Source organism: Protopterus annectens, chromosome 8.part0 (genome assembly GCF_019279795.1).
Source record: "Protopterus annectens isolate FY-2018-M chromosome 8.part0, PAN1.0, whole genome shotgun sequence".
NCBI classification, from domain to species: domain Eukaryota; kingdom Metazoa; phylum Chordata; order Ceratodontiformes; family Protopteridae; genus Protopterus; species Protopterus annectens.
In genome coordinates this window covers 682,964,382-682,987,353 of record NC_056741.1, presented here as the reverse complement: position 1 = coordinate 682,987,353, position 22,972 = coordinate 682,964,382, and positions in this window count along the sequence as shown.

Below are 22,972 nucleotides of genomic sequence, written 5' to 3'. Positions count from 1 at the left end.
ATAATAGGTGGCACTGCAGTTATCTGCACATGGCCCTGTTAAATATAGCACTGTACCTAGACCACTACAACACAACAGCCAGGAGTAAGTGCTGGCCAGATGCTGACAGCATTAACCACATATACACATAGCTCATTTACCCCTGCATATTGTGGACATGCAACATGTTTTCATGTGTATTGTGACAGCCCTGGCAATGTGTGCTCTGCTGCTATTTCCCTGAAAACATACATGTTACTCCATTTCTTTGGGAATATGGGGAGCACACCTGTCAACTGTACACATTTGCACAGACTGTGCTGATATTTGCTTTACATTTTGGTTCCATTTAGCATACTATTGTGCCCTGTCTTGGGGACTAGAGGCATATCACTAAAGTCCACAGGTCAGACTGTAATGGCATACATTTAAGTTTCAGACTTCTTAACCTTCAGAGCCTTACTGCAACTGCAAGACCTGCTGTGTTATCACTCTGTAAGTCTGTAGGGGGGGGAGGGGGTAATTCAACATTGTTGTCATTTGTGGGCCTTTGCCAGACATTTCTTTATGGTTTTCTACAGCTGACATGCTCGGTGAGGCTGAGGGGTAAGTATGGGAGCCCCACACTGACATCCATGCCTGTGACCTATGACTCCCCAGTTAGTTGGCCCTCCACATATACTGCATTGGTAATTGTCACCTTGGCTTCTACTGCATGGTGTGAGGAGGCCAGTATTGGTCAGTCAGTTCCTGGTGTCCCACATAGCTGTCAGCTGTCTGCTTCTATGCCAGTAAGCCACCCCATTCCCTTGCATGCATGCAGCAATACCATAGATATGCTACCAGAACATACTGATGCATTCACTTATTGTTAAGAAGACTAACTTACCTTGTGCCTGTGGCAGTTGTGTGGACAGTGCTTGAGGACTGCCTATGTCAGATGCATGCAGTACACTGCCTATACTTGGTAAGTTACAGGTAGCATGATGTGTGTGTCATCCATTTTTACAATGTATGCATGTCAGAGAGAGGTGTCAGTTCCTGGGTGCCTACAGTGTCAGTGTGTGTGCTATGCATTGCCTTTTTGCCAAGGCCGGGCCATATTGGGCACACCTCCGTCTGCCTACAGGGGCTGGCTCAGGGGGTTCCTCCTCCGAGTACCTCTGTGCCTTTGGGGACCTTGGCAATAGTGGGGGGCTGTGTGGCCCTTCCCCGTGCTGTTCCTGCTGCAGCTGTTTCTACAAGATCATGTTGTGTAGTATGACACATACTATGAACATGTGTGCATGTGACTGTAGAGTACTGCAAGGCTTCGCCAGATATATCAAGGCAATGGAACCGTAATTTGAGCATCCTGAACACATGCTCTATAATGCTCCTGGTTTGTTGATGTGCATCATTATGGCATTCTTGAGTGTGTGTGTGTGCGTTTCTAATGGGTGTTATCATCCACGGCTCCAGTGCATAGCCAGGTAGGTTACCCTGGGTCTGAATACTCTTCTCCTCCTCCTCTTCAGTCTTGGGCAGTTGCAAGCATTATACTCCTCACTGCCACCAGCCTCCAGCACATACTGATGTATCAAAGCAACAGCAGACCCTAACATTTTGTTAAAATTCCCCCCCGGGTGTGTACACCAATGGTGCAGAGTTTGTGGGAAAATCCAGACTGAAAAGTGTTTGCACAATTTATAATATACTGCTGTGCTACAGATGCTGCCTGTATGATTGCTTTTATTCTGTTAATTCCCTTTATTTTCCCCTTCCCATTTCCACCCCTTTTAAGCCCTGAGGCGTGCCATGCAAGCTCTGTGCCCAGATGTAAACAGTTCTGCTACTTCCTGCTATTTCCTGGCTTTTTCTTTTTGTTTTGCTTTGTTTTAGACCTGGTGCATGCCATGCAAACCCATTTAGCTAAGATAAACAATGAGAAATGGCCCTCCCCTGGATATGAACATGCTCTTCATTTCATGGAATAAGTCAATACAACCTCAGACACACCCCCCTTGCTTAGCTGTGCTTAGCTAAGCTCAAATGGGAGCCATGGAGCTCCAATGTGCTTACACCAAGCATGACACATACCCTTTTCATGTTAGCTGCTTCTCCTGCTTACACCGTTGCCTTATAGCTCCTACATGGTTAGGTGCAGCCAAAGAATGGTCTCCCATTTAGTGATTCAGTAAAATTTGCTCATTTGCATACCCCACTGACTTAGTCCCTGGTTACACCACAGCCTTCCTCCTTACAAACCAGTGTTACCTGTTATTGTTTTGATTCTGCATGCCATCACTTAAAATTACTTTCTCACATTTTTTTTTTAAATTTCCGGCACAATCCCATTTGTGCACCGCTGCCCTATGCTTAAACAGCTGAAATTGGCCAAAAAAATAAACTTTGATTTTTATAATTTTGCCACACTTTTACATGCCAATGGCCATATATTTGGCCATTGGCATGCCTAAGGATTATAATACATGGTTTACTTTGAGCTGTCATGCCTCTGTTTTGATTTTTGCAGAAATGTATGCAGCTAGCAGGTAAATACATTTCTGCACCTCACACTGTTCTTGCACGGATACCTGCTTGCTTACTGAATCACTAATTCACCTCATTTGCATGGTTTTCACCAGCAAATGAGGTAATTAGCATTATTCAATGGTGTCCATGCAGGAATAGTTCAGGCAGGCTTCTTCATGCTCCCAGCCTTTTTATTGGATAGGTTGGCGGCCATATTCCGTGCAGGAGCTGCTACACTATTCCTGAATGAAGAAAACAGGTTATTGAATCCTGGGGATAGTCTGTTTAGTCAAACAAGATTCAAATTGTTAACCTGTAAAATAAAATAAATTAAAGGTAAGCAAACATGTTAACATTCTTTCCCTTGTATATGCACTCAACCATAACAATAATTCAGCATAATACAGAATGTATAATCACTGACCAGACAACTCATCATACTGTCTAATAACATCTAACATAAAAAAAAGTCATACTTTTCAATTAAATTTCTGTATGGCACTCTTCTTGAAATTATATATGATATTTCCCAGAACAGGATACATATTACTTAAACACATCTGCTAAAGTCGACATCTGTGTTCAAGTGAAAAGAATTTATCTTGCCTAACATTGTTTATTACACACAAAGGACTGAGACACTAGGGGTCCGAATGGAGAGATGATAAGTTAGCAAGCAAAGGAGACTACTATTGCTGAAATTGAATTCATCCTCAAGTCTTGATGAGTACCTTCATGAGGTGCACCCTGTTTTTTTCACAAAATATCACCAAGATGACACTGATATATAGAGTAGATATAGACACATATGTCCAAACCTACACCAAAGTACTATATGAGCATTTATATAGCTGCATAAAATCAAAAATACCAGACAGGAAGAAATCCTCCTCCTCAAGTGAAGAGTAAACCTGTATGCTGGACATCTATAATAAATAAACTCTATAATAAAAGGAAAAAATTGCTGTCCAGGACCAAGAAGGAACAGGTGCCTAATTGGAAGCAATCTCTCCTTCGCCTAAACAAGCAAATAAGTGCACTAGTGAAATCCTCCAAAGCAAATTTCAAGTCCAAATTGGCCACATCTTTTAAAGACAATCAAAAGGCCTTTTTCACATATGTCTGCAGTCACAAGAGAAGCACCCAGATCTGCTCAGAACTGGTGGTCAAGGACACCACATACACAAACCCTGTAGATATAGCCAAACTGCTGGCAGACAGGTTCGGTGAAAACTTCACTCTTTGTCCCCTCACCAGTAAAACAGGACATACCCAGTACCTGCCCCCACCACTTATCTCTAGGGAGCAAGTCATCACTGCCCTATCAAAGGCAAAAAAATACAGCCTCCATGGGACCTGATAACATTCCAGGCTGCATCCTATATGAACTCAGGCAGGAACTTGCAGCACCATTAGGCACCCTATTCGACCAAAGCCTGAGTACCGGCTTCATCCCAGCTGAGTGGAGGACAGCTACTGTCATCCCTTTGCACAAAGGTGGAGCATCCACCAATCCAGGAAATTATAAACCCATCAGCCTAACTAGCCTGACCTGCAAAGCCATGGACTGAATTGTCATGAACCTCATTAACAAGGACATTGACAATCTCGAGACACTTGATGCCATACATTTGGTTTTGTCAAGGGGAGGTCATGCCAGTTAAATTTGGCCGACTTCTTTGAGACAGTCACCAAGGTCATAGACGAGGGGAAGACGGTGCACAACACCTAACTTGACCTGGCCAAAGCCTTCAATACTATTCCCCATTCAGGTATAATAGATAAACTCTCTCAACTAGTCATCAATCCATATGTTACCAGATGGGTATCAACTGGTTCACTGATAGTCCCCACCAAGTCAAAACAGGGGAAACCAGTCCACCTCAGGTAGTTCATAGGTTCATAGGTAGGTACTAGGCTATCGGCCCTAGGGCCTATACAAGCCTAGCCAAAAGGTACCCTGGCTTTCACCACCCAAGAAAATTATTTTCCTGTACCCCTATCGAGCAGAGACACAGAGGTGATCCCCAGGGTGAATTTCCTATTTCCCATCCAATTATCAAGATTTTTCTTGAAGAGTGCTAAGGAGGAGCTTTGTTTGATATAGATGGGTAGTTTGTTCCAGAGTATGGGAAGTCTCTGGGACAGGGATCTATCCCTCCAGCATATTCTGTTTATTGTGGTGACAAGGTTTAGGTCCCTAGAGCATATAGCTTGGAGGGATTGGGATTTCTTTAAGTGGAGCATGTCCAACAGCTCTGGGTTTGACTTAGCTTTGTATGTTAGGCAGAGATCACCTCTGAGTAGGCGATATACGATGAGTAAAGCTGGAGTTTTTTTGAGACAGTCTGCATAGCGCATCTGTTTGAGGCCGGTAATCATCTTTGTGAGGTATTTCTGTGGCCTTTCCAGTTGTTGTAGATGTCCTGTGAGGAACATACCAAAAGGGGCATTGTACTCTATAATGGGTCTAATGAGTGACAAGTAGAGGGGAACAATTACCTCTTTTTTTCCAGGATAAGAAACCTTTTGTGATGATGTGTGCCACTTAGAAGGATTTCCTGACTACTGTGGTGATGTAATTATCAAAAGAGAGAATACTGTCCACCTGCATCCCAAGGTCTCTTATCACACTTTAGGTGTTAAGTGGACTACCACCTATGTGGTAGCTCATGGATACAGAGTTTTTACCAAAGGGGATGACAGTGCACATTTTGACATTGAGCTTGAGGCCATGGCTTTGACACCAGGCATCTGTCTCAGTGAGGCCCTTTTGTAGGATGGCCACATTGTTAGGAGTTTCAGTTATGGCTCCTAGTTTGCAGTCATCTACGAACTTCATTAGCCAAATACCTTCGGTGTTAGCCTGTACTTCAGAAAAGTAGATACCAAACTGGAGAGGACCCAGGACTGAACCCTGTGGTACTCCACTTCTCACTGGTCTGAAGTTAGATTTGGAGTCTTCTACTTTCACAGCGTGGGTTCGGTCAGTGAGCCAGTTGGCAGCCCATATTGTGACATAGGGATTTATACCTAGTTTAGTATGTTTATCTATAATTCCAGAGTGGGGGATGGTGTCAAAAGCCTTGGCAAGATCTATGTAGGCTGTGTAAACCACCTTACTCTCATCTACGGCTTTGGTGATTGCTTCAAAGAAGTCAATCAGGTTTAGGAGACATAATCTGCCTTTTAAAAACCTGAAATGGGTGGGGTCCAGAGTTTGGAATTTATCAATGTCTTTGTTTATAAGTTCCATGATGACACATTCCATGGCCTTACTGACAAGGCTCATTAGGCTAATTGAGCAGTAGCTCCAGGGGTCCGTGGTGGCTCCCCCCTTTGTGGAGTGGGATAACCATAGATGTGTGCCATTCAGTGGGCACAAAGCCTGAAGCAAGGCTATGATTGAACATGGTGCTTAGGTGGGGTGCCAGTTAATTCTGTAGTTCATGTAGAACGCAGCCTGGGATGTTGTCAGGTCCCATGGATGCTGTGTTCTTGGCTTTGGAAAATGTGGTTTTTACCTGTGCAGCTGTGATTACAGGAACTTTGCATTCTTCCGATATAGAGATGGGCCCTTTAGGGGGTGAGGGGGGGTAAAGTTAGCACTGATCCTTTCTGCCAGGATGTTGGCAATATCAGTTGGTTCTATATATTTAATGCCATTGTGCTGTAACTCAGGGCAGATCTGAGTATTGCCATTGAGATTCTTGACATAGCTATAGAACGCTTTGTGGTTGTCTTCAGAATCAGTGGCAATTTTGTTTCCATAACTAGCTTTAGTGGATTTTATGATTATATAGTAGACCTGTAACAAGCAGTGTACCCCAGGGATTGGTCTTGGAGCCTCTGCTGTTTTATAGTAGACCTGTAACAAGCAGTGTACCCCAGGGATTAGTCTTGGGGCCTCTGCTGTTTAGGATATACTTCTTGGAGGTGCAGGCCAGATCTAGTGGGCTATGGCTGACCAAGTTTGCAGATGACTGCAGGCTGGGTGCTGTCCTCAATTCCTCTAGTGATGTGGACATCCTCCAAGAGGTTAACACCCAAACAAATGACTGGTGCCAGAAACATGGCCTCAAACTGAATGCCAAAAAAATGCATCGTCATCCCTTTTGGGGAGAGTGACGTCCCCACCAATTATCTAATTGATAATAAGGCACTAAGCACGCAATCAGTTGTGAGGGACTTGGGCACCCAGGTTGATAGAAAACTGACTTTTGACCATCATACTGCCTCCGCTGTATGGGAAGCTTTCTATATGGCCCACCTCATTAGTAAGGGTATCCCATCCACGGATAAGATGGTCATAACATCCCTGTATTCTGCCCTTAAAAGACCCATTATTGAGTACAATTCCCCTTTTGGCATGTACCTCACAAAGCACATGCAGCAGATGGAGATACCACAGAAGTTCCTCACCCAGAGAATCAAGGGCCTCAAACATCTACCCTACAAAGATAAACTAAAAGCTCTGTCCCTCTGCTCAGTCTCCTATACACTCCTCAGAGGTGACCTCTGTCTGGCATGGGTGTACTTTTGAAGAACGAAAGTTCACTACTTCGAACTTCAAAAGTACACCCACACTAACGCAAAAGTGCACTTTCATGAAAGTGCACTCTCAAGAACCCGCTAGACTGAACAGGCTAGCAGTCACGGACCTTAGGGTTAGAGCATGGGTTACGGTAAGGGGATAGTTAGTAGGGCTATCCCCTTACCTTGACCCGTGCCCTAACCCTGAGGTCCGTGATTATCACACCAAAGTGGAAGACATTCCAAATCGGGCTATGTCCTCCACTATGGTGCAATAGTCATGGACCTTAGGGTTAGGGCACAGATTAGGGTAAGGGGATAGTTAGTAAGCTATCCCCTTACCTTGACCAGTGCCCTAACCCTAAGGTCTGTGACTATTGCACCACAGTGGAGGACATCGCCCATTTTTCAATGTCCTCCATTGTGGTGTGGTAGGTTTGGTCTAGTGAGCTTAAGCAAAACTGCACTTTCGTTAAAGTGCACTTTCGCTTATGTGGGGATGTACTTTCCCATTTTGAAAAAAGTGAATTGTGAATTTTCGTTGTAGGAAAGTACACCCGTCTGGCATACAGAACTATCTCAGACCCCACTCTGATAGGACTGCTGCATATCCGCAAGTCAAGCTCCACTTGATTAACCTGCACATGTGACTCAACCTGGTCTGTGACATAAGCAGGACTTGTTGGTGGGAAAGATTTGTGTCCCAGAGACTCCCCCTTTTGTTAAATAGACTCACTCTTCATGTAAAGTAGAGTACCTTATTAAATCTTTTTAAGTGCAACCTGGATAACTGGATGGGGAACAGAAAATGCACCCCTGGGATTCTACCTGTGTCCCTGCTGGGTAGTGGGATAGGGTGCTGACTTGTTGGAACAAGAGCTAAATTCTTGGCTAGGCTTGTAAGGGCCTCAGGGCAAATAGCTTAGTAACTTCTAATGATTGTATGATATTTATATAGCATGTATCATGGACAGAAGTAGGTCAAAAATTAAAAAAGACAGCTGGGTGCACAAAAACCAGGATAAAAAAGTGCCCAATCATAGTAGGTGCAGTGTTGCCAGGAATGGAAAAAAATGACAGTATAGAATGCTCAAAATACAGAAACATTCCTGCAATGGGACCTGGCCAGACCCAGCGGGAGGATGGCCCCCCTGTTGTAGAAGGAAGTAGTAGTCCACAAAAATCACAAAAACTAATAGGCCAAAGAAGAGTCATAAAGACGACAGAGTAGACTATTGATATGGATAAGAAAGAAATTATGTATTGTTACTATTATACAAAAAGCCCATAATTTACAAGACACAAGATATACAAAAAGATTAAGAAAGAAAATAGAGGAAAGAAGTACACTTCCATAAAGAAAAAACTGTGAGAAGCCTCAAATAACAATGTGTGGCCATTAATACAACAGATTTGTGAAAAACAGTATATAGACCAAGAAACTTTGATCTGTTTGGAAAAAGAAGCATCTGAGGAAGTGTGAAAATATAAACAAAACCTAGAGATTTTTGAAAAGTACAAAAAACAAATATGGACATGGGAAAGAAAAAGAGATTTGATATGGTGCAATATTTATGCAAAGGTAAAAGCCAAATTAATCAATATAAAGAAAGCAGCCCCAAATATATTTGAAGAGAAATACAGGCAGAGGTATCCAGATATGGAAAATGTCACATTAAAAAAATTATATCACAAAAGGGGGAATGCAGAAAAAAAGATTATTAAAGTAGAAGTTAAAAAAATAGAAGTTGAAGTTATGGAGTGGCTGTGAAGTGAAATATTTGGTATAGAAGGCCTAACACAGGTTACATCACAGCATGATGGAACCAGTCCCCAAAGTAAAAAGAAACAGGAAGATCAGGAGATTTCTGAAGAAGATATAGAGACATGGGAAAGAAAAAGAGATTTAATATGGTGCAGTATCTATGCAAATGAGAAAGCAAAACTAATAAATACAAAGAGCAGTGCCAAAGATATTTGAAGAGAAATACTGGCAAAGGCATCCAGACATGGAAAACTTTACAACACAAAAAGTAAGAAGACAAAGAGGAAAAGTAGAAAAGGAGATTAGTAATGGAGAAGTTAAAGAAACAGAAACTGTGGTTATGGAGTACCTGCAAAGTGAAAGATTCAGTGTAGAAAATCTAATTTAGAAAGCACTGCAACAGGATAGAGCAATGGACATCCAAATTAAGTGTAAACAAGTGGAATGGGAAGCAATTGGTCAGGTGCCATATGAAGATATTTTGGAGCCTTCCACAGGAAACCAGTATAAACACTGACTTGAAGCTGGGCAGCAAGGGAAGGAACAGGAAACTGTGGAAACTCTGACACAGTCAATGTTGAGGAGTGACAGGACAGTGAGTTCCCATATGACAGATCAATGGATGGCACAGGGTTAAATTGAAGAGAATGTGCCACATGAAGCTGCTATAGAACTTTCCATAGAAAGGCCTCAGGAAATGGAAAACAAAAAATGTGCCCTCAGTTTAGAAGAAAATGAGCTAAGAGAAGAGTTGCTTGATTTAACATAGATAGATAGATAGATATATTAAGATCAATGAAAGAAATCGACTGCAGAAGGTCAATAAAATCCAAAATGTCAGAGGTCTGATAAAATAAATAATTAGTAGTGTCTATAGAGATCTATGCGATATACCAGAAGTAAACAGGATATATTACTGTGCAGCTAAATTAATATAGCAATAACCCACGCCTGGGTGTGGGTAATGCGGGATTTACCCACGGTTGGCGTGGTTTGGTCCCGAGGGCGAAGCCCGAAGGACCAAATAAAGACAACCGTGGGTAAATCCCGCATTACCCACACCCAGAAGTGGGTTATTGCTATTATACTATGACATTATTTAAGAAAAGAAATAATTACTTTTCTTAAATAATGGCATTGTATAATGCCTCTTTGCTGCCCTTCCGCAGCCGTCTGGTATCCGCGGCAGTTCTGATGTACTGCGCATGCCTACGCAGTACATCAGAGCTGTGGCCGAAAGCAAGATCTCCGTTGCTTTTTACTGTTTTGCTATGTTAAATGGGTTTAACATAGCGAGACAGCTTTAAAATAAGCAACAGAGATGTCCGTTGCTTATTTTAAAGCTGTCTCGCTATGTTAAACCCATTTAACATAGCGAAAAAGGAAAAAGCAATGGAGATCTTGCTTTTTCCATTGCTTTTTTTTAAAACCTGTCTCGCTATGTTAAATGGGTATAACATAGCGAGACAACTTTAAAATAAGCAACTGAGATCTCTGTTGCTTATTTTAAAGCTGTCTCGCTATGTTAAACCCATTTAACATAGCGAGACAGGTTTAAAAAGAAAGCAACGGAGAAAGCAAGATCTCTGTTGCTTTTTACACACTGTGTCGCTATGTTAAAGGAGTTTAACATAGCGAGACAGCTTTAAAAAAAGCAACGGAGATCTCCGTTGCTTTTTTTAAACCTGTGTCGCTATGTTAAACTCTTTTAACATAGCGAGACAGTGCTTTAAGAGAATTATACTAATGGAAAAAGTCCGGGCGACCGGACCTTTTTCCATTAGTATAAGTCGATTTACAATGTGCATGCTGGCCAATCAGCGTGCACGTTTTGGAATATTAATGGGGGGTCATGGTATAATAACTGATAACGTTCTACCACAAGAACACAGGATAGTGAGGGAAAGGAAGGGGAAAAATCAAATACCATCATGGAAGTATTGAATAGAGAAAACTTTAAAGCAATTAGGACAAGAAGTGTCACTGTTAGAAGAGTATAGAAGAGGGAACAGATCAACAAAAATACTTAGGAAGATAAACGTGATAAAAGCAATGCTCAGTATTAGAACAGTTCAGGATCTATTATGCACTGTTACAAATAAGAAAATAAAAATCTCAGCACAGGCTGAAAAACTTAGAAGATAACATAGATAAATATAAAGGAAAAGTACAAAATAAGCAATTTATTGATGATCCAAAAAAGTTTTATAAAGAACTGGCAAACAAGGTAAAAGAAATTGAAAGACCACCAAAAAAAAGAAGACATAAATATATTTTGGAGAAGCATTTATGAAGATCCTGTGGAACATAACAAAGATGCTAAATGGATAGAAGAAGCAAAAGAAAGAATAAGAAGTTTAAAGGTACAGGATATGAAAAAGGATGAAGTAACAGTCAGAGAGACTGAAACAACAGCCAGAGAGAAACAATGTTAAGAAAAGCCTCTAACTGGAAAACCCCATCCCCAGGTGCAGTACCTAACTTCTGGTTAAAAGTATTGACAGCACCAAGATTTAGCGATGAGTAAGAACTATTTATATGTGCACCACATACAGACACCATCCTTGTTAACAACAGGAAAAACAATGCTCCTACTTAAGAGTGAACCTGCAAGCTACCCTAAAAATTGTAGACCAATAACTTGCCTTCTGACGACATATAAACTATACACTGGAATTGATGCGGACAGAGTTAATTAGCCATTTAGAAAAAAAACTCAATTGTGGCGATAGAACAAAAGGGCAATAAAAGAAAGTTATCTGGTACAAAGGATCATTTGTTGTTAAATAAAGTCATAGTGGAGAAATGTAAAAAGGGGAAGAATCGTATGGCATGGACTGACTACAAAAAAGCATTTAATAGTATCCTACATTCATGGATTAAAGAGTGCTTAAACATGTATAATATATACCCTACCTGATTGACTACATTACAGTAACCAAGAAACAGTGGCAGACCACTTTGCAATTACGTGATAATAAAGGACAATTTATTATACAAGAGATAAAAATTCAAAGGGGGATATTTCAGGGTGACTCTTTGTCACCTCTGCTATTCTGTCCTACCCTTAACCCAGTAAGCTGTCTACTTAACCCCTAAGGCCATGGCTATAATTTGGCTCCTAGAAAACAACAAAGCGTAAAGACTTCTCATCTTCTCTTTGTCAATGATTTAAAACTGTATAGCTCATCAGATTAGGAACTAAAAGCACAACTGCAAATTGTCAAAACTTTTTCAGATGATGTAAGAAAGTCATTTGGTCTTGATAAATGTTCAAATGCAACCTCTAAAGCAGCAACACTGTAGCACCAAGAAAACACCACTTTAGGACAAGAATGTGATATAAAAGAACTTGAGCAAGAAGGAGTGTATAAATATTTGGGAAATGATGAAGGATCAACAATAAAACATGAACAAATGCGAATAAAACTTAGTAAGGAATACTTTAGAAAACTTAAATTAATCCTGAAAACAGCATTGATATCTAGGAAAAAAATCAAGCTTCAATACAGTTTTGGAGTTATTGACTGGCTCCAAAATGGGTTGGCTAGATTAGACAGGAAAACAAGAAGGATGCTTCATGCTTACCAAATAAAAATCAGTGCATATCAAGATTATATATTCCCCGTTACAAAGGAGGGATGGGCCTCCTTGAAATTGATTACATGTTTAGATCTGCAGTTGTGGGACTGCACACATATCTGCTGACCTCACAAGACTCAATCATAGTGAAAGTTTTGAAACATGAGGAGAATAAATCTAAGATGACTTCTCTGCTTAATCTACCATAAACATATCAGTGTCAAGCAGGAATAGAAATCAAACCAGAAGTAGATAAAAATCAGGCAGCAACTGAATGTGTCAAAAAAAAAAGAAATAATAAAAGGTGAAGGACCAGATGAGAAGGCAAGAAATGTGGAAAATGCATAAATATAGTTGCAAGTATAGAAAACTTCTAGAAGAACCTGATGTTGATCAGGGTTGAACTCAGGAATGATTAAGGAGAGGTGAATTCAAACTTAGAGATGAAAGGTTAATAATGGCAGCCCAAGATAGTGCGCTACGTACACATTGGTTTACAAAGTCCATTGAACATGTGAGAGAAACAGACAAATGTAGGTATTGTAAAACAGAATTGGAAATAGTTATACACCTTTTTGCTGGTTGTGACATACTAATGAAAGAAGGAATCTATACTGAAAGGCATAATAATGTGGCAAGACTGTTGCACTGAGGATTGTGCAAACATTATGGTACTGAAGTGGCTGAAAAACACTAGAAACATGATCCACAAAGGATCATAGAAACCAATGAAGTCTATATCACATGGGATCAATGATTATCAACAGTTCAAAAGACAGATGCAAGAAAGCCAAATATAATGGTCCATGAAAAGAAGACAAAAGTAGCATTGTTCATTGAAATTGCTACACCCAGTGAATACATGTCTTGTGTACAGAGTGACACAAAGTCATAAGATATCAGGATTTGAAGGCAGAAATGAGAGCAACATGGAAAAAAGATATCCAGGCAGTTCCACTAGTAGTAGGAGCAACGGGTCTTATAACAATCATATTTAGATATGTTACTGATTCATGTAACTCCGTACGAATTGCAGGAATCATTACTGGGCACATTGCGGGTGCTGGAAAGAGCACTTCTTGCCAAAATAAAAGATTGAAACAATACTAATTTCATGAACCTTAATCATACTTTCACTTAGGAATGGGGTCCATTCCCATCATGGTATTAGAAACCCAAAGGATATGAAGAAATTAAAAAAAAGAGCTAAAATCAGTTGAAAACCCATTGAATCTAAAGGGTTATGTGCAGTAATTTGTTGACAATATTCTTCCCTCAGTTCTGCAAGGGATGTTGTCAGAAAACAGCCTCACCTCCTCCTCCCCTCAATCATAGGAAATGATTTCCTCATCTCCATCAGAGATGTCACACCTTTCTTATGTGCTCTCTGTGAACCTTCAACTCTCCCACCTTGAGGAGAGGTGAGTGGGTTATGGCCCTTCAGTCTTCTTCTCCCTTGCTTAGCTTCTCCAATATCAGGGTCAATATTTGAACCCTTGACACCTGGTTTAAAGTAAGAGCTCCATTCCTCTTAGTCATAAAAGCAAGGCTCATACTATATGTTCTAGAAATGTGTGTTCACATAAACTGTTCTGACTGATTCGCATTCATAATGTGGCAGAGACTGAGAAAAAGTTAGTTAAATGAAAGTGCTTTGAATTTATATCTTATAGAATGCTTTTGTTTTCAAGAATTTTATTACTCCATTGCTGGTTTATTTGGTTGTAGTTTAACACTACAACTTGACGGTACATTGTATATTCCTGTCTTTTCAGACTTTGTAGAGTTTTTAATCATATATTGTTAAATGGAACATGATATAGCAGGCAAAGCACTGATGATGGATGAGCGGTCAAGCATTGTTAAAGTCTGAAGATTTGAATATACTTGTTTAAAATGCAAAGTTCTTTTTGTGAACTTTTCTGAAATGTATAAAAGAGCCATGAATTACTGAGAGTGGAATGTTTTAATACATTACTTTTTTCCCAGTCTAAGAAGATATTTTAAGAGGTATATTGCTTGTAATTATTTTTTGTTTTAAAAAGATAAGTCTAATGAGATTGAGAGAAGGCATTTTTTTTGCCATGATGTAACAAAAACAAAACTGATGCAACTGAAAAAAAGCATCCGTGAACGAATACTAACGTCTGACCTGCAAATAGGAATCATATCAAACTCCCTTATTGTTCATAACCATATCTTCACAATTAGCACACATTAAAAGGGAAAAATATTACATAGGATATTGAGAGGAATAAGACAAAACTGAACACAAACTATCATCACACTAGAGCACTGTAGTTTGAAATTATTAAGAAGCCCACAAATAAATGAAGTATTTAATTGCTTTAGGATAACATACCTCAATGCTTTATAAATTCATTACTCCATTTCAAAGAAAAAAAGTTAAATATATACCCACTCCTCAAATTAAAAATAATTCATCACAAATTCTTATAGCATGCCAGCTCATTTCTCATTGTATGAACGTAGGGTATAAACACTCTAAACTGAATGTTGCTATAAAATGGTACAGCCTTCTCATGCCTTATATTGGCCTACAACAGCTTGGTATAGTTTTTATACAAGACCAGCTATTAGCTCTATTCTAATCTAGTGAATCTATGTTAGATTATCAAAGTTCTGAAACTTTCGAAATTCACATGGCCGAGACCATATGATCGAATTTTCAGAACTTCGAACATAAAAAATAAATAAATAAATAAAAAGCAAAAAAAAAAAATCTATTTTTAATGTTTTTGCTGAGGGGGCAAGCCCCCCTGCACCCCCTTGTGGATAGCTGTGCGCCAAACACCCCCTACTATTTAAAAATACTAACTCTGAGATAGCAATACATTGCAGAAAAGGGTAAATATCCTGTTCTGCACTATACTGCGATCTCCATTCAAAACATTTGAAGTTTCAAAACCTTGATCATATGATTCCAACCATATAACTTTCAAAGTTTTGAAACTTTGATAATCTGATAGGGATCCATTCTAGTATAGTTCCTGCAGGTAATTATGAATTCAATATCAAAAGCTTGTCCCAGCACCTTAACCACACAACCATTATGGCAATTCTTCTTTTGTGATATACAGCCCATCTCTGAAGCTCCTTCTTAACCACGTTAAGACAAATTACTCACCCTAAACACTTAAAAAGTCTGGTAAAATCACATATAACAAAACTGAATATGCATAACCTATTCTAATCTTTATATTAAATAAAGCTTCCCTCTCATATAACTTCTCAGAGTTCATTTTATATATATATATATATATATATATATATATATATAGGTCTACTTGAAAAGACTAAAAACCCACTTACCCGAAGATGATAAGATCACGACGACAAAACCAAATCACTAGTTAACTGACTCCATGCAACACAGAGAATTTACAAAGGGAAAGGAAGCAGTCGGCAAACAATCACAAAAAAACCACACAGAAGATCAAACCCACACACCCCCAGTCCCCCAGTGTAGGCAGCTGAACCACCACACCCCCCTAACTAATTATACCAACTCTGAGATTTAATTATAGTGGGGAAAAGGGCAAAATTCCAAATGTTGGCCGACTGCCTACTTTCCCTGGGTAAATTGTTCGTTATGTGAGGAGTTTTTTAAATGAAGATTCAGTGCTGTTGTCTCATTCTTTTTATTTTAATGTATGTGGAACCTTTCTCCCTGGGCCTCTACTGAAAATGGACTCATCTAGGCCCAGTGGACTTTAAATACATATAGATAGATAGATAGATAGATAGATAGATAGATAGATAGATAGATAGATGATATATAGATAGATAGATGTCTCTGTCTCTCTCTCTCTCTCTCTCATGGTGGTGCTGCGGTAGCATTGTCACCTCACAGAAAGACATTGTCCTGTTCGATTCTCCACTAGAGTGTCTTCTGTGTGGAGACATGTGTGAATGGGCGTACCTTCATTGAAGGTTGTGCATCAGGGCCGGCAACTCAGCACGTAAAAATCTACTGCCAATCATTAGTGGACCGAAGTTCCACTGTGGCGACCCCTAACCGGGAAAAGCCGAAAGACACACAACAATATATATATATATATATATATATATATATATATATATATATATATATATATATATAGGTTCATAGGTTCATAGGTTCATAGCTAGGTACTAGGCTATCAGCCCAAGGGCCTAAGTAAGCCTAGCCAACAAGGTTCCCTGGCTTATTTTTATTTATTTATTTATTTTACATTTGTTTACCAGGTTAGTGTAACTGGATACATGTCCATTTTCAGTAGAGATACGGGGAGAAAAGCTCCACATAAAAGACAAGAAACAAAAATAGAACATAACATAACATTATAGTAAGTTACAGGTTGCTTGTCAGACAAAAAAAAGTTAACAATAATGATAGAGAAAAAAATATATATACAATAAAACACAAACAGAAAAATTTCACCTTATAACCAGTACAATCTACAAAATTCAGGTATCAAAGTTGATTTACAGATACATTTTAAAGTTTCAACATTAGGACATATAGGCGCAAGGTAGGGTTAATCTGGATTAGAACAGGGACATAGCCAATGTGTTTTAAGATAGTATTTAAGGTTTTTCTTAAACAGTGTAAAGGAGGACAATGATGTTAGTTCATTAGGGAGTTGGTCCAATTTTTGCCCACTGCATTAGAGAACAGGGCACTTCCTGCCATGTTGTTAGATTTGCAGGTAGCAACATGAAGTTTCCTTGATGATCGTAAAGTGTCAAGATTTCTATATTGGGTGATAAGGCTAGAGAGTATTGGGGTATTTGTGGGGTAATAGAGGATCTTATGAGCAATAGTCAATTGGTTAAATTGGATCCGATTCTGAAATTCTAACCAATCTAACTACTTCGGGTTGTTACAATGATGAGTCTTGAAAGGAGAAGCAGTAGCAAATCTGGCAATGTTGTTAGAAGAGGTTTCCAGTTTGTGTAGATTGTTTTTAGACAGGTTTGTATATATTGATGAAGCATAGAGAAGAGTGGAGATGAGATGGGAAAGGGCAATAGTGGCCCTGGCTAAAGGAGAGAGGAAAGGCCTTATTTTGTAAAGAGATCCTAGTTTCTTATTAACAGTTTTTATGGTATTATTGATATGGGTATCAAAGTTTAGGTTATTATCTATAGTTACCCCTAGAAGTTTAGTAGTAGGATCAGGGTCATTATTAGTATGCCATTATTGGAAGAGACCAAGAAATTGATTGGGGGTGTCTTCCTTGTAGGAGAAAAAAGGAGGAGTTTAGTTTTTTTAGGGTTCAGAAGGAGGCAATGTTGTAGGAACCAGTTCTCTGTTACATTAAACATGTTTTGGGTTAGAGACTGCAGTTGAGTTTGTGATTTGGAGGAGCAGATTATTGTTGAGTCATCTGCGTATTGCACACATATTGCTTGGGGAATAGCTTGGTTAAGGTCATTGATGAATATTGAGAAGAGAAGTGGTCCCAGTATGGACCCTTGAGGGACACCAAGGGTAACAGGGAGATGGGATGATAGGTGGTTTTCCCATAGGACAGCCTGTTGACGATTATCTAAATAGGACTGAAACCATGTTATAACCATTGTATCAAGAGAAAAGGATTGTAGAATTTTAATAAGTAGATTATGGTTGACCATACCAAGTGCTTTAGAGAGGTCGATAAAAATAGCAGAGGAGAGAGTGTTGTTATTGCGGTTGAAATAATTCAGTGAAAGTTAATAGGACAGAAGTTGTGCTATGAAAGGGTCTAAAACCATGTTGACAGTTAGCCAGAAGATTATTCTGGAGAAGATGTTCCAGTAATTGTTTATGGATACACTTTTCCATTATTTTAGCCAGGGGGAGAGAAGCGCAATAGGACAATAGTTAGATAATTCAATGGCATTTCCACCCTTGTGTAGAGGAATGATGTGGGAGATATTCCGGGTAGTTGGTATGGTGCTTTCTTGTATGGTTCTATTTATCATTAGTGATACAGGGTATGCTATAGCTTTGGCTGCTTTTTGCAGATATTCAGAGAGTAGTAGGTCTGTTGAAGAGGTACATGGTTTTAGATTGTGTAAGAGCTTGAAGATCAGGGAAGTAGGAACTGGTTGAAAGTGGAGTGTTGGAAGAGAGTTTGTGGCATGAGCTGGGAGAGAAGAACTGTCAGCTGTGAGCTGATTTGCCAGTATTTGGATGGTTTCCGTAATGTAGGAATTAAAGGCATTAGCAGTTTGCTTTGGATTGTCAGGATTTGCACCACTAGGAGCTGGTGTGCAGGATTGGCCTGGTCTAAGTAGTCTGTTTACTTCAGACCAAAAATTTTTTTGGATTGTTTAGGTTTGATTGCTGGAGGTGGCTGTAATAGTTTATTTTTATCATCAAGTATGGCTTTTTTGTCTTATTTCTAATTTCTTTGAATACTTGTTGGTCTAAGGGGTTTCTAGTAGTTCTCCATCTGTTCCAGATTTTATTTCTATACTGAATTTTTTCTTTGGTTTCCTTTGTAAGCCAAGGGGCTGTTATAAATTTAATTTTGATAGAGCGCTTAGGAGCATAGCGGTCAAGGATTGCTAGAAAGTTAGAGTTGAAATAGGTAACTGTTTCATCCAGTGGGAGATATTTTAAGGGTGACCAATTAGCTGCTTGTTGTTCTGTTTAAAAATGGTCAGGGTTGAAGTTTTTGTTGCTTCTGATAGTTCTAAATATGATTCTGTTTAATAAACATGTTTTTTGCCTGATGATATAAGTAAGAGAATGATCACTTATATCATCAGGGAGGATTCCAACATTATACAGTTGTTGATGATTGTTTATTAGAATCCAGTCTAGGATGGATTCTCTGTTGTTGGGTTTATTAATTCTAGTTGGGGATTTAATGGTTTGAGAGAAACCGTGAAGGTTAATATGGGAGGTAGGTGTTTCCATGGATCAGTACTTCCAGTCAATATTGACGTCACCTAGAATTATTGTCTCCTGAGGAAATTCTGATGAGAGCTGTGCAAGGATATTTTCCAGGGCGTTAATGTTTTTACCAGGGGGTAAGTAGATGCATATTACATTTAGGGATTTACTGGAGTTAAGTTGTATTCTAGTGCAGATTATTTCTACATGGGCTTCAGGAGGGTGGGTAAGGTTAAATCTAGATATTTGAAACCCTTGTTTGTAAAGAATGGCTACACCACCTCCCTTTTTGGCTATACGGTCCTGTCTCAAGATATTGTACCCAAGTGAAATGACTGCTGTATCTTGAGTCGATGGTTTTTGCCAGGTTTCAGTTAAACAAAGGATATCAAAAGAATGGAAGTCAAGGAGAGCATGCAAGTGGGTAACTTTGTTGCCTGTACTATGAATATTTAGGTGACCAATAAGGAGAGAGTTATGAGATTTAGATGTGATTGAAGGGGTAATAGGGGCATGGGGTTCTGGTTCTGTGTTTATTTTGTGCCTTGGTCCAGGATTAGGGTGGATGTCTCCAGCTGTTAAGGAGATGTAAAATAGTTTATTTAGTGGATTTTGAAGATTATCAAAGTGGTATAGAGGCTTTCTGGCTCTTAGATAGTTATATTTGATATTAGCCAATCTATGATATTTGAGAAGTAAGTAGTTAATGTGAAATGTAATATTTATGTGCTCAGGAAAGTTATTTAGAAGTAAAGTACTTGTTATCCTATTAGGGGGATGAAGATGAAAATAGTTTGGCTGTTCATAGGAGGTTATTCGATAGGCTGCGGTTAAAGATGGTAGGAGTAAGAGAGTGACTAGAAAATTTAGTTGAATTTGGGAGGTAAGTGTGTACATTATGATTGTTAAGTGTTAGTGGATGTTATTTGGAGGGATGATGATGAGCTAGGGTTGGTTGGAACAGTGATAGTAGTGATGTAAGGGGACGTTACTTAGGGGATAGATGTGAGTGGTTGGGAAAGAAAGAGGGTGTGGTTTGTGTGTATAAGGTTAGGGGCCCTGGGGGTGGGTGAGATTTGGGGGTAGGGTAGGGGAGCGGAGTGAGCCCGCAGGACGAACTGAGCGGGTAGAGCCAAGAGAGGTAAGGCAGAAAAGAACAATCAGTAGCAGTGCAGCAGGCTATAGTGGGTAAGTAGCCAAGAGTATTCTACTGAATGTAAAAAACAGTAAGATAGGTATAGTTCTAGGAGTGTATCTGAAGCTAAACAGAAAATAGGTGTTGGACGTTAATATGGGCTATACTTTATGACCAATTCTTTGGCCTAGGAAGCAGAGGACAGTGTCTATTGCAGGTTGTGAAAACAAAAAGGCTAGCATGACCTGTAGGGAGCAGGCTGCCACCTAGTGGATAGAGGTAATTAGGGCAAGTAAGGTAAGAGTGGGAGTGAGTGTCCTTGTTTAGAGGAAAGAGTAAGAGTTCAGGTATCATTGGCCAGTAGGTGAAGAAAAAAGGGAATTAAGAGTACAGAAAGGAGAGTGGTAGGCTGCTGGTTTTCCTGGCAGAGCACTTTGAGCCACCAAAATGCAATAAAAATAAACAGGTATAGGGAACTATTGGTATTGTTATTAATTACACATACTTTCACTCTCGCTGTACTTGAGATAAAGCAGGGATAAGTAGCCCAAGCTCTGAGATTGGAGGGAGTTAGACGTGGTCCTTGTTCCATGGGTGGGAAAAAAAACTCTGTTCTCCAATGCAGTATAGACAGGTTTGAGAGCTAGGTCTGTTACAGGAATAGAATGAGGGAGAGAAAAGACAGAGATAGAAATGCAATGTTAAGTATACTTCTTTAAGCAGTAAATTTAAACAGGCCTAAACATATCATATTAATCCACTACATTTAATAAGATATAAAACAAATTAAATCTAGAAGCAACAGTAACCAGAGTAAGATTAGTACAATGCCTGGGTCCTTAACTTAATCCTAAAAACAAAAAAAACTCCAGTAAGGTTGCAGCAATTAAAATCAGAAATTACAAAGGTTATATATTATTAGTAGTCGTGGCCAGGAACAGGCCTATAAGTAACATATCCCTGGGCTCAGCCATGTGAAAATAGAAAATAGCATAGTCTGGTAAATGAGTAGAGTAAGAGTAACTCAAAGGCTTTTTTTTTTTAAATATAAAATAGTATATGTTTAAAGAAATATAGTAAGTAGTATAGGCAGGTAAATGCGTAGAATAAGAGAATCCCAAGGCTTATAGCCGTTAATAGAACAAATAGAGGAGTTTAGGTGTTAGATACGCACTAGGGTAAACAGACCTAATTAGGCTGACAAACGAGTCTTCAAATCATGGGTAAGGGTACATCCACCCTCTTCCCAAGAGAGTTATCAGGGGTGGGGTAGAGTAGCTAATAATGCCTCGTAGTTTATAGTATGCCTTATTAATTCCATTTCCATCAAATAGAAATACTATTAACAACCTCTCATAAGTAGCAACTATGAGTCGCTGAGAGGCAGCTGAGGCCAGTAAATAGACCCAGCAGTCCTAGATGTCCCTTAAGATAGCACCAAAAAAATAATTTGTAAGATTATAAAAAGTAAGTTAGGCTTACGTGCAAACAACCACAATTGCAGTAATAAATAAAAAAAATTGAACAAATTGTAGCGAATTACTTAAGATAGCACCATATCAAGCTATGGTGGTCTATGGCAGTAAGCAGCGGTAGTGGAAAATCACAATAAACTATTTGTGTAAGACTGGTGGTATATAGCAGTAAGCAGCAGTAGTGAAAAACAACAAAAGAGCTATTAATGTAAGATTGCTGACATACAAGGTGCTTAAATAAAAGGGGTCCTAGCATTAAGAAAATGCCTTTGAGTAGAGTAAAGTAAGTCGTTGGGTATAATACCTTACATGGGGTTAATTCGCTATGCCACCCAAGAAAGTTAATTTCCTGTGCCCCTGTCAAGCAGAGCCACAGAAGTGATCCCCGGGGTGTATTTCTATTTCCCATTCACTCATCAAGATTTTTCTAGAAGAATGCTGAGGAATTTTGCTTGACAGAGAGTCATGTTCCAGAGTGTATGTGTGTGTGTATATATATATATATATATATATATATATATATATATATATATATATATATATATGTATATATATATATGTATATACACACACACACACACACACACACACACACACACACACACACACACACACACACACACACACACACACACACACACACATAGTATACGCTATTGTGTTTTCAGTAGTATTGTTTCCACAGCAGTTTTACCTTGCCTCCCTGGACGTGTTTTATTTACTGGTTGGACTTTTCTTTTTGTTTTATTGGCTGTGTTCCTGTCTATGGCGGAGGCTAGTGAAGATCCCTTGCTAAATGTAAGCATTCATGCAACTCCATCGATGGAAGCTGGGAATTTCAACATGCTTTTGTTTGTGACTCTTGTTGAGATAAAGAACTCACTAAAGGTCTTGTCTTCACGAGCTCATGACCCGGAAGCTACCATTAGGGCTTCTAGTCCGGTAGGACTCCATTTCGAACCGGAGGTAGCAGTTCATTCGGAAGGAGTATTATGTGATTCTAATTCAGCGGCTCCAGTTCGTCAACGCATTATTGGTCGGGCGACGTTTCAGGAGTTCATCGACCGTGCGGACAATCCATTCAAGGAGCTGGGCACAGT